Raw genomic sequence first — 12,517 nt, forward strand, 5'->3', positions numbered from 1 at the left:
AGAGGAAACCAGCTTTCACTCATACAGCAGACAAACGTACTATTTGCGATGGAATGGAATGGTTCATAAAAGAGCTTTTTAGTAGTTAACTTTGACCGCAATAACTAGTGAGTATAACATTCAGAGGAAGTTAACTGTCACAGTTGTACTGGTGAACAACATTACTAACTCGAATTACTATTTGGATAAGGCATATGGGATTACTGATGACCATGGAGAAGTAGCAGCCAGTTGTACAGCATCTGTTCTAAATCGGAGCACAAAAGTGTTAGATAACCTATTTCAGTGATTATGCTCACAAACTTTCTCTGGAGTAGATGCTCCGTTGATTGGAGGATCTCTGAAGATAGTTTCGTCACTAGTTATCTCCGGGTGCAAAGATCAGTCGGAATATTCACATCAATCAATGAGAATTATTTCTTATTACACTTCTGTTCACTCAAATCGAAGATTTCATACAGAGTCTTTCAGATTAAACTTGGAACATACTTTCCTTATATCAAAGAACAAATTTGAACATGGTTTGAAATGCCTTCCGACTGGCAGTGACGGATGTTTCGGATCAGTTTCGAAACAAACTCATCGATCTACAAATGGAACGAGTTACGTTACAAGTGTTGTTGTGTTTTGCGTAGAATGTATGTGAATCTGGATTTCCTTCCTGCCGATGGGAACAAAACACCGTAACAGAGTGGATATCGAAGACATGAGGTGTGCCTTTTGACAACATTCTCAAGTATTACGATTTTGACAGAAAACGTTTAGGCGCAGGCAAGATGGTGGAGTTAACAGGTGGCTCGTAATGTACACTATTTAGAGAAGACGTATGAGGAATGGCAAGACGAAAAGTTTGGATTTGTTTATGTTATTACTTACGTTGGTATGGTTACATTTGATTTCGTCGAAGGCATTTGAAGCAGTATAATAAATAAACAGTTGTCGTTGAAAATAGTAACCTAGTAACCTTTATGCATATGCTTCCGCCAGCTGGCTCGGCTAATGTGATTCAGGGAATGCTTTGATCGTGGTATCGTGGTACTGGCGCATAATTTGCAGCTTTGTTTTTTTGTGCTGAGTCATAACGGCAATCAACCGTCCCGGCGAAACTGTAGTCAATGTTTAGTGTTGTTTGGATACCATCTATGTAAATAAGTTCAAACTTACGGGATACGTCCGAACGGCAATTCTGACATTACGTTTTACCTTCCACTTCACTTTTCTTGGACGCAGGTGCCATACTGACTTGCCAAACTTTATATACCTTTTTTGTAATCAGATACAATTATAAAAACAAATTTGTTGCGAATATATCTCGAAAACCGTTTGTATTCTTACATTACTTTACTTTTTTATATGCTACAAACTTTCTTACAAAATACTGATAGAGGTGGAGCACTGGGATTAATTTTCGCAAAGGAAGGAATTGAGCAAAAAAGGTTGAAAACCACTGTATTAGAGTAACGTAGAGCTCAAATCCAAAAAAGTGGCCAGGAGTGCTGATTATGTTGCAACTTCTGATATCACCCTAAGAAGAAATCATAAAATTTCCGGGAAATCTTCCGCCAGCCAATTGCGATACAAAATCAATCACCATCCCAAGTGGCGGTCCTGTGGTTGGTGTGAATAGGGACTAAAAGACTCATCTCGGAGTTAATGCAACCAACAAAAAATAACTCTATTGATGCAAAAATATCAATAGCAGCTGACACCGAAGGTCGAATGAGACAATCAATCCGCTGAGCTGGCGCTATTAATCAGTGTATCAAACCAAAGCAAAAGATTTCGCCAACAAGCTGTTGTCCTACGGATCAATTAATTAATTTTATCACATGGTTAGGTTACAGCAACACAATTGTTAACACAATATGTAATTCGGATTGAAGGAGAGGAGCAGGAGCATTTGCTGATTTAAAATTTCCCCTAACAGCTGATTCTGTTTGCAACCATGTATTGTTATAATTAAGAATTTCAACGAAAATTTGATTCTCATTATTTAGACCATGAGAGGGGTGTTTCAATGTAGATCCAAAAGCAATAGGAAACTTCATTAAATTTCTTCGCCATCGTGGATGGCGGAACGAACATAAACCCAGAGAAGTTACCACGTTATGCCAGTAGCCGATCGCCGTCAGTTTCCACCACCTTGCCGATGACAATTCTAGAAGAATTCGGAAGTCAATAAAAACTCACTTACCCGAAAATGAACTCATCTTTGCTAATCCAAATCCGAAAACCTACTCACACCATTCATACGACGACACCACCCCTGCACAAACATAGTTATGTTACCTTCCGGGACCATCAAATCGTTTTCGTTCAAGATTATTTTCTCAAAAACACCAAACTTCAATCAGTTTGCATGGTTTCCAAAACACTGGTATTTTAATTTGGAAGCCAAAAGCGAAAAATCCTGTTGCTCTAATCAATACTGACAGATAAATTACAATTAACAACTAACCTCAGTTAGTTGGACACGCAACAGCCTTTAGAGCACAACGCGAGCGACTAATAAACGCTGATTTGGTTGTGACACTGACAGTGGTGGCGTGGGATCAACAAGTCAGCACAATACCACCGGTTGTTTGAGAATCAGATGTGGAACCGCATTTGGGGTGCGTTTTAGCGGTTGTTTCATGTCTCATCAAGTGAAATTCAATATATTCCATTCTATATGGTGTAGGATATTATATCAATTATAAATTGATTGCATACGCACATCCAGAATTAATATATTGTTATTAGGAGGCAATCAATTTGTTAAATTATAGCGGGCTCCAAATGTTTGAATTGATTTTCATCTTTCCGTGCTCCGTCCTCCGTGTCTAGTTTATTAATCATAACTGGACAGCCGAAATAGTGCTTTTATTGTTGGAAGGTTATCGAACATGTCAAACTGAATAATAGAAAGAATGAACAATCGACAACCGTGTTATGTTGAAACTCGTTCTCATACCGGAAACAGATGGCATGTACCATTCGATTCCAAGACGAAATCATGAAATAAATTTGTTACCGTATCCGAGTCGTACGAATCGCTTTCGGAAATGGTCCAATAAGGTTCAAACGAGATACCAACATTGTTTGCTTATAAACAAAAAAAAAATTACGAGAATGTGAATTTCCGATAGCTTCCTTAGCGAAGAATTTATTCCGCCGTGGGTCTAGGAGATAGCTGCAGCAACTTATAACTTGTGATTACTGAAAATTTTAATATAAATTAATATTTATTTAGTGAAGTATACAAAGAGGAATGTAGTTCAGTTTGTTACTCTAGGCTCTAAACCTAATTCGTTTAGTATCTGAAAATCAGAGACACCGTTTCCGAATCAAACAGATCTTACGGTTTCAGTCTGCTCTCATTCTCTTGTGCACTCACGCACTCCAAAGATAATACAAAGTCTAAGTAAAATCAGGGTAAAATTATTCCGAAAGTTCTTTAAAAAAAATATTATCGTCTTCTGTTTCAAAGGTTTATCGATACGATGAAAGTCTTTAACTACAAAAAATGATGACAGAATCACTGACGATTTTCAGAAAAAATTGTGCCGTAATTTTCAGGCGGTTTTAACCTTTCTTCAGTTTTCGTTTTCTTTTGCTATTACACACGAAGACACGAAGCGAAGCATGGTCTACAATGTTCTCAATGTTTGAACCACAAATATTGGTGAAAAAATTAATATTCAACATTGATACCATTTGTATCTACTGTAATGCCTGACAAATAAATATAAATAATTATAAAAAAAAAAACATTGGGCCGTCAGACAGGATTCACATCGCAAGCCTAGGAACGAGCTTTTTATTCAGACGTTAGAATAATGCGGAACGGTTAATTAGTAAATAAAAGTACTAATCATTACTTCACGTGTATTCTACTCGACTGCTAAAATGTTTCCAAACATAGGATAGGAAATATATTCTCCAAAATATATTTCTTTTACAATTGTGCTGACGATTTAAATTGAGGTATTATGTTGATTATAATAAATCATTCCTGATGCTATAAATAAGAAAACCTGACTGCTATGTTGATTGCAACGGATGCCCAAAATTATTTTTTCCACGCAGTTTTTTTACAACATTCAACATTGCGTCAGCTCTGAGCTGACAGAAACCAATTTTAAAACAGGGGAAGCAAATGGAGAAAAATAAGTACGGTAACACGGGGTGAGTTGGACATGTGGGGCGATTTGGCCCACCCCTTTATCTCAGAAAGTACGGGTCAATTTGGATTTTTTATAATGTCATCTCCTTTTATTGTTGAACCTTATGTACCCAACGTAAAAAAACTTTGGTAAAATTCGAAAGGTGGAAAGAAACGGTAGCATAAACACAGCACTTTGATTGTCAAAAATGGGTTGAATTGGTCCTACAGGTGTGAGGCTTTTCTTTGGTCTAATTGATTCCAGATGCCGCTGAATTACAAAAAGGGGATGGGCAGACAACGTTGGAAGAAGGAGGAGTTTGAAAGAGCAACGCAGGCCATCAAGAACGGATTTTGCAAATGCTCGAACAACGGTGAAATCCATGCAGAATTCGAGATGGTCTCGATCCAATTTTTCTGGTTTGGAATTTGGCCAAGACACCTGGTATCGATCCCAGAACACTGTTACCGATTGTAAAATTATCCCAAAATACTTTATATAACCATAAGTATGTTTTTTTTCGATGAAACAACACACACTGGACCAAATCACCCCGCAACAAATTTTAATGTCCAAAAATCATCTCTTTTATTTTATGATATATTTGGTAATTTTAAGCTTGATATAATGATTAAACATTATTGATTGAAAGAAAACAATACAATGTATACAGTATACAGTATACTCAGTATACAATGTGACATTTTTAATTTAGACCGTATTGGTTTGGAAATATTAGGCCAAATTCCTCCCATTTCCCCTATCGGGACTAGCGATGGAAAGCTACATATTTCATATACATATAACAACAAGTCCAAAGCACGTTCATAAATTTCCAGACATTAATCATAGAAAGAAAGAGAGCCAAAACTCATACAAATATACGTTTCATCTTGGCGAGCCAACTGCATCAGCGTATTAGTTGTATTATTTTTCTATTCATCTGATTAAAAAAAGATTATTGTAAAGACAATCTATTTTTGCTATTTTCCAAGTTTCTTTGGGCATCTTTGAAGAGTTTCACCTCCACTTTTTCCGGTACAATTCCAGGTTGAGAAAAAACAAATACATTCAAACTCATATCTGCTAAAAGAATGAGTCAAAATCATTTTGCAGCGGCATTTGCGGAAATAGGATTCTGAAGAAACACAGCAACTAATCAAGGTTTCCGCTATATATCCATTCGCAAACAGAACAACGGAGCTGCGGTAGTGGTATTACAACTGAATTTCCATTTCAGATGTTTTGCAAAAATATAGCGGTAATCGAATTGGTGCGAAACTGTGGTCCATTCGGAATTCTTTCCGAATGTTATACAAGGTACCTTAGGGTTATGAGACGTTTGAGTGAGAAAAAACGTCGCAATCGACCTAATTTGTGAAAGAAAAACACTTGGATTTTGCACCACTACAATGCACCAGCTATTCGATTGGTCATTGTTAACTAACTTATAAAAAATAGCACGAATATAATTGAACAATAAATAAATACTATAAATATAACAAATATAGATTATCAATGAATCATTTTCATTAAAAACACTAATTACCGGTATATACGAGGGCGGTCCGATAAGTACTTAGCCTCATCGCATGATAGTGTCAGTATCGCAAGAGAGATTACTATCGTGTAGTACATTCTCGTAAACGGCTACTGTCAAAATATCAGCCGAATCGGACTCGTAGTTTTGTTTTGACCGTGTGGAAGCGGGCGTGTCCGCGGATTTAAAAAAAAATGGAAAAGAGCAATATCGGTTGGTGATTCGATTCTTGTTTTTGAAAGGGAAATCGCGCAGCGAAATCAAAGAGCGCTTGGATGCTGTATACGGTGATTCTTCTCCTTCGATAGGTTTTTTGTTTCCAAACTTGTAAAAGTCACTCGCCGGGCAGAAATTTGAGTCGAAGGGGAGGTCATCGCCGCCGCGGAGGCCTACTTTGCAGACCTCGAGCAAACGTATTTTTCAGATGGATTAAGGGGGTATTCTAGTGTAGAGACACAAATTTCGGATGTTTTTCGAGCTTGCTAAGAATAGAACAACGAATATTTTAGTATCTTTTATGTTATTATTTTTTTGAAGGGTCTCCGTAGCCACATTGGTTGCGCGTTCGCTTAGTAAGTGATCGATCGTGAGTTCAAAACTCAGGGCCCTCATTGGTCATCTTTGTGTTGTTACAGAATAACTACGTCCACGCAACAACAATCATCAGCGATGGAGACCGATCCACGGTCAAAATAAGATCGATTCATCCATACAACTGCTCTGCTCTGCAAGACACATCGGGCTGCTGTTCTATAAATAACTCAACAATGATCAATCAACTGTCTCCGCTGTCCGGTCTAACTAGATAATGGAAGAACAAATAGAAAACTCTTACGCCTAAATGGCTACTGTGTAAAAATGTGTACCATATGCAATGGTATAGAAGGGAATACTCTAACGCCGAAAAATGGCAACTGTGTAATGTGCTAATTATAGATATGATAAACATGTGACATGTACACGATTCAAATTCGGCTCTGTTTCAGCTAAAATGCTAATGAGCCTAAAATAAATAAAAGGGATAAAAAAAATGTTATTATTTTTTTTTATCCAAAATATATATTTTTATTAAGGCTCATATGGCGTCAACCTGACGGGGCCGGGAGTTCAATATTTCGACAATGTTTGCCTTATAACTATGTTAGTAATATGTAACCGATTACTCGCGGTTGGCTCGAGGCTAGTATTGCAAGTGTTTTCGTAATTGTGATGTTGCTGTCTTCAATGCTCTGTACCTGTGCCCGACACGGCATACTTCCTATTGGGATGCAGCTGACCATTAATCAGCAATGCCCCCCTAGTCTGTACCCCATATCTAGCGTGGTGCGTCTTCTCGACTCGAGGAATCCAGGATAGAATGGTCACTAGCCGGCGCAAACATCAGCTCGTGTAGAGTTGTCATGAGCGGTACAACCTTTGGCTCTTGTTGAATGATCAGTGGACTGCACAACCTTTGGCCCGTGTATCTGTAAAGATTGTGTGTATGTATTGCCGCGACTAAGTAAAAGTTTATAGATCGGATAGGAGGGATATGAAACAGGGACACAACGAAGGAAACATCATTAAACGTTGACATCGGCGTTTCTGAGGAACAGGTATAGATGAAGCAGTAGATCAGGATCACGGCTACCTAAGATATCCCGGACGGGGATATCCGATTGTCTGCCTTTTGCTCTCAGTGCTCTAGAGAGCTGCGAGCGAGCAGCATGGAACCGGATATACGACCAGACAATATGCTCGATGTCGTGGTAGCCATCGCCACAATCACATAGATTGTTTGCTGCGAGCCCAATGCCATAGAGATGCGCGTTTAGGTTGTAGTGATTGGACATAAGCCGAGATATCACGCGAATGAAATCACGACCTACATTCAATCCCTTAAACCAAGCTTTCGTCGAAACCTTAGGGATAATCGTGTGTAACCAGCGACCGAACTCATCTTCACTCCACATGCGCTGCCAACTAACGAGTGTGTCCTGACTAGTGTTAATTTATGTTATTATTTGTTCATCTATCTTTAAACAATCAAACAAAAATTAAACAGGAAAATTTAAGAGCTGATGAAATGAGAGTGTTCGAAAAAAAGTAGTACCATGGCGTACATGATTCCAGCCCTTCTGGTTATCTGAAACCAAAAAATCGAACAGATTCTGAATCAGTAAAGATGTCGCTATCGCATGAACCTCGGACAAGTCAAAAACATCTTTTTGACAAAATGGCGGCAGTTTGAAAAACAAAATGCGGTTGAAAACGTTTTTTCTTACGTTTCCCAATTTTTCAAAAATACTAAAATTTAAAAAAATATTATTATTTAGAGGTACATGCGATAGAGAGATGTCTGCAGATTGTATCCATACAAATTTGACATGAATCGGTTCAGTAGAATTTGAGATATCGTGTACGCCAGTTTGGAAACACTAGTTGCGAGAAAAACGCGTTTGAAGTTCATTGTTATGGTTGTACCAGGATAGATACCGCATCACTAAAATGGCTGTAACTCGGTTAATAATAGGATTTTCGTTAAGTCCTTTCTAGGGTATATTCTTGAATGCCTAAACTACAGAAATATGGAGGAATTAATTTTTTATTTTTTTCAACTTTTCACTTTTCCAATTATTTTTTTTTTTTTGTAGACTTAGTACTTATCGGACTGACCTCGTAGGTGAAAGAATGTATGTGAAAAGGCGAAAAGAAGAGGAGCAATGCGATCGAGCTAGTCAGCCTTTAGTAAAAAAAAATTTGAAGCACGAGTTTTGAGAACTGCAGCTATGGACCGGGTTTACTGGTGAAATTATTTATTTAGGAAAAAGCTGTCGAGGCACAACATTTGCAATAAATAAACAAATAAATTAAACGGAGTGAAACGGTCTACTGTTACCGACAACAAATTATAAATTTATATTTGACATTAATGATTAAAAGACAAGAATGGGTCCGAAGACACGGTATAGTTATATTACAGCATGAAAACGCATCGGTGCTCATCGCTAAAACCGTGGAGTACGTAATAGAATCCCTTCACTGGGAAACGTTATCGCATCTACCGTATTATCCAGACGTAGCACCGTCAGATTATTTGCAATGGAATATGCACTTGGAAAGCAGCACTTCGCCGAAAAATAGGTCGGATAATGGTTTTCGTCGAAACAAATCAAATGTTAGAAATGAATTCACAATTTACCAGAGAGTTGGGCGAAATGTGTAGAATCAATGAGGATTGATTCCAATAAGAATAATCGTGGAGAAAAACGTATAATTTAAACTCGCTTCTTCTTCTTCTTAAATGGCGCTAACGTTCCTAGAGGAACTCCGCCGTCTCAACGTAGTATTATAACACGCTTTGAATGCATTCTGAGTGACAAGCTTTAGAATACGCGTGACCAAAGAGCAAGTCGGAGGAAATTTCATTGAAGAAAAATTCCCCCGACCAGAACGGGAATCGAACCCGAACCCCCGGCATGTTAGGTATGACGCTAACCACACGGCCACGGGAACCACAATTTGAACTCGCACAACTGGTAATAACTTTAATACACCAACTCGTTAGATGCTTTGCGCTGATTTTGACATCAGAGCATGTGCCTGTTAAAATCGTCAATCATGAAAACTTATAGCGACGTTAATTGCTAATTTATTACACTTTACGACGAAAACGACGGTCTTAAAGAACAGACACTATGTGAAAAATGAAGACACTGAAGCCGGAAGGACGTGAAAAGGGGACACATCGATTTCACATTATTTTGCCCTTGACGACTGTGAGAACAAGAATACTTTCTAGATCATTCATGACACGTCTGATGTGTGGCTTTGGGATCGAATTTTTGTCGTGCTGCTTCAATAGTGGTAGTAAACGCTTCTGTAGGCACTCCTTAAGGTAAACCTGCCCGTTTACCGTGTCGGTCATCACGAAGGGGGCGCTCCGCTTTCCGCAAGAGCAGATCGCTTGCCACACCATGTACTTTTTGGCAAACTTGGATAGTTTCTGCTTGCGAATCTCCTCCGGAACGCTGAATTTGTTCTCTGCGGAGAAGAACAACAGACCCGGCAGCTGACGAAAGTCCGCTTTGACGTAGGTTTCGTCGTCCATTACCAGGCAATGCGGCTTCGTCAGCATTTCGGTGTACAGCTTCCTGGCTCGCGTCTTCCCCACCATGTTTTGCCTTTCGTCGCGGTTAGGAGCCTTCTGAACCTTGTATGTACGCAGGCCCTCCCGCTGCTTGGTCCGCTGGACGAATGAACTTGACAAATTCAGCTTATTGGCGACATCCCGGACCGAACTTCTCGGATCACGTCTAAACTGCTTAACTACGCGCTTGTGATCTTTTTCACTGACGGAGCATCCATTTTTGCCGTTCTTCACCTTCCGGTCGATGGTTAGGTTCTCGAAGTATCGTTTTAGTACTCTGCTGACCGTGGATTGGACGATTCACAGCATCTTACCGATGTCCCGATGTGACAACTCCGGATTCTCGAAATGAATGCGCAGGATTAATTCACGACGCTCTTTTTCATTCGACGACATTTTTCCAAATTTACGAAAAATTGACAGTGAAGCATGGCAAACGTGATCTATACACTCTTATCTGATTATAAGCGAAAGCTGAAGATATAATTCCTAAAAATTAAATTTCTACAGCGTTTTTTCCGTGATGCAATTTGATGTGACACACCCTTTATACTATACTCCAGTTTTTCTCGTGAACAGCATTCTATTTTAAAAAAGTAGTGCGGGAAACAAGAAACCTCTAGCCACAAGGAAATACGAGGTGTGTTCGAAAAATATCGCGAATTTTGTATTTTTAAAAAAAATATTTATTGATTCATGAATATCTATTTTGTTCCCTTCAAAGTAATAAGTAAAATCTTATTTTTTTATTTTGCTCTGCTCTGCTTCGATGCCGTCTTTATCTCGTCAATCGTAGCGTAGCGTCGTCCTTTCATGGGCCTGGTTTCGGGAACAAGAACCCAGGGGGCCAGATCTGGGGAATACTGTGGCTGCGGCATCACTAGTGTGTTGTTTTTGGCCAAAAGTCGCGCAAAAACAACGAGCAGGGGCGTTATCGTGGTGCAAAAGCCAATTTTTGTTCTTCCACAAATCCGGGCGTTTCTGGCGGATTGTTTCTCTTGCAGGTAATATTCCGTATTAACCGTTCTACCCTGTGGCAAGAACTCATGATGCACCACGCCCCTGCAATCGAAGAAAACTGTAAGCAAAACTTTCACATTCTACCGAACTTGGCGCGCTTTTTTCGATCTTGGTTCGTGCGGTAGCTTCCATTGAGATGATTGAGCTTTGGCTTCCAGATTCCAGCTTCCAGGCTTCCAGGCCGGCACGCTCTTCGTCGTTCACATCTTCTCGGCCCTCTGTGAACATCTTGTACCACCGATAAATGATGCTTCGGTCCAAGGTAGCTTCTCGTTATGCTACAGTCTATATTCGGAATGCATCCGCGCACTTAATTTTGTTTTTCACACATAATTTGATATAGGTTTTTTTATCGTTTTTTACGAAACAATCATGCGAAGACCTTCTCACTCTTAATTGTGAATGAACCTGTATAGACTGTCTATATGCCTGTCTATAAGTCAACCAAATTATCAAGATTCTCACCGAATGTCCAGTTGGAAAGCTCCATAACAGAAAGCCGTCTATCGTTTATATTTATACAGGTGAAAGTTGCCGGAGAAAATTATCCACATCATTTGTCATATTTTTCGCCCCATTTCTTCGCATCGTCTCGCTTTTTATTGAGGGCAATTATTATGCTTGATTTCACACTAGTTCAAGTTGCCAAGTTGCCATTCAAGGAAGTTTGTGCTGGTTCGAACTGCTGATATTACAATCATAGTAACGGAGATTTTTCAGTTCATTTAACCTGATGAGACTGGAGGAATTGAATCGATTGTTATTAGTTGATTAAAGAATTGATTTTCTTCATGAAGTTTACTTTATTTCAGCCAAGCTAATCAATTGATTTAGAGCTTTACAAAATAGATTAAAAGAATCAATTTACAATTGTTTTTGCTTAAGTGTTTTTAGCAAGTTAGCCAACTTTCCTTTCTATCAAACAATAACATATTTTAAAATTTCCAGCAATCTGTCAGAAAATTATTGGGATTGGGATTCTATCAAAATCACTTTCAGCAGAATAACTTGAGAAACTACAGGAGAGTTGTCATAACATAAGGATTTAGGCGAATTTTTTATGAATTTCTTTTTTAAAAACCAATATACATTGAACATCCTCCAAATTTCATCGAATTCAATGTGTTTTTTTTCCCAATAATCAATTTCTTGCCCTGGCGAAAAGTGCGAGTTGAAATTAAAATATTGAATATTTCTGAATCTACCATTCAGTGTTTATATAGTTGATGGTAACATTGTTTCTAATAATATTTAAACAACACTCGCTTTTCACAGATGCCTAAAAGCATTGATGTAAAATCATCAACTTGAAACCTCCATCTCTATAATCATCTGAAGAAGAACCTTCCAACCAAATGTGATAAAATTCCGCTAAATTAAATGTAAATTCCATTAATCTTCACCCCATTTATTCGAACGCCATTACCAATCATGCGTCTGAGAGTACCGTGTGCTGAAAACTGGTACTGAATAAGGTTCGTGGGGATTGCTCTATTCAGGGGACTTTCTCCCGTCCGGATTCGATGAATATTCTATTCCTAACGATTCACACGTTCCACACCATGAATATTTTCTAGGGCTTCGCCCGACAGTAACAAGAAATTGTATTGAATCGTTACAGCTCGGAACTCGGGAGGAAGGAGTGCTAACGAATAAATATTGAAACTGGCACCATTTCAAACC

Source organism: Toxorhynchites rutilus, chromosome 3 (genome assembly GCF_029784135.1).
Source record: "Toxorhynchites rutilus septentrionalis strain SRP chromosome 3, ASM2978413v1, whole genome shotgun sequence".
Lineage (NCBI taxonomy): Eukaryota > Metazoa > Arthropoda > Insecta > Diptera > Culicidae > Toxorhynchites > Toxorhynchites rutilus.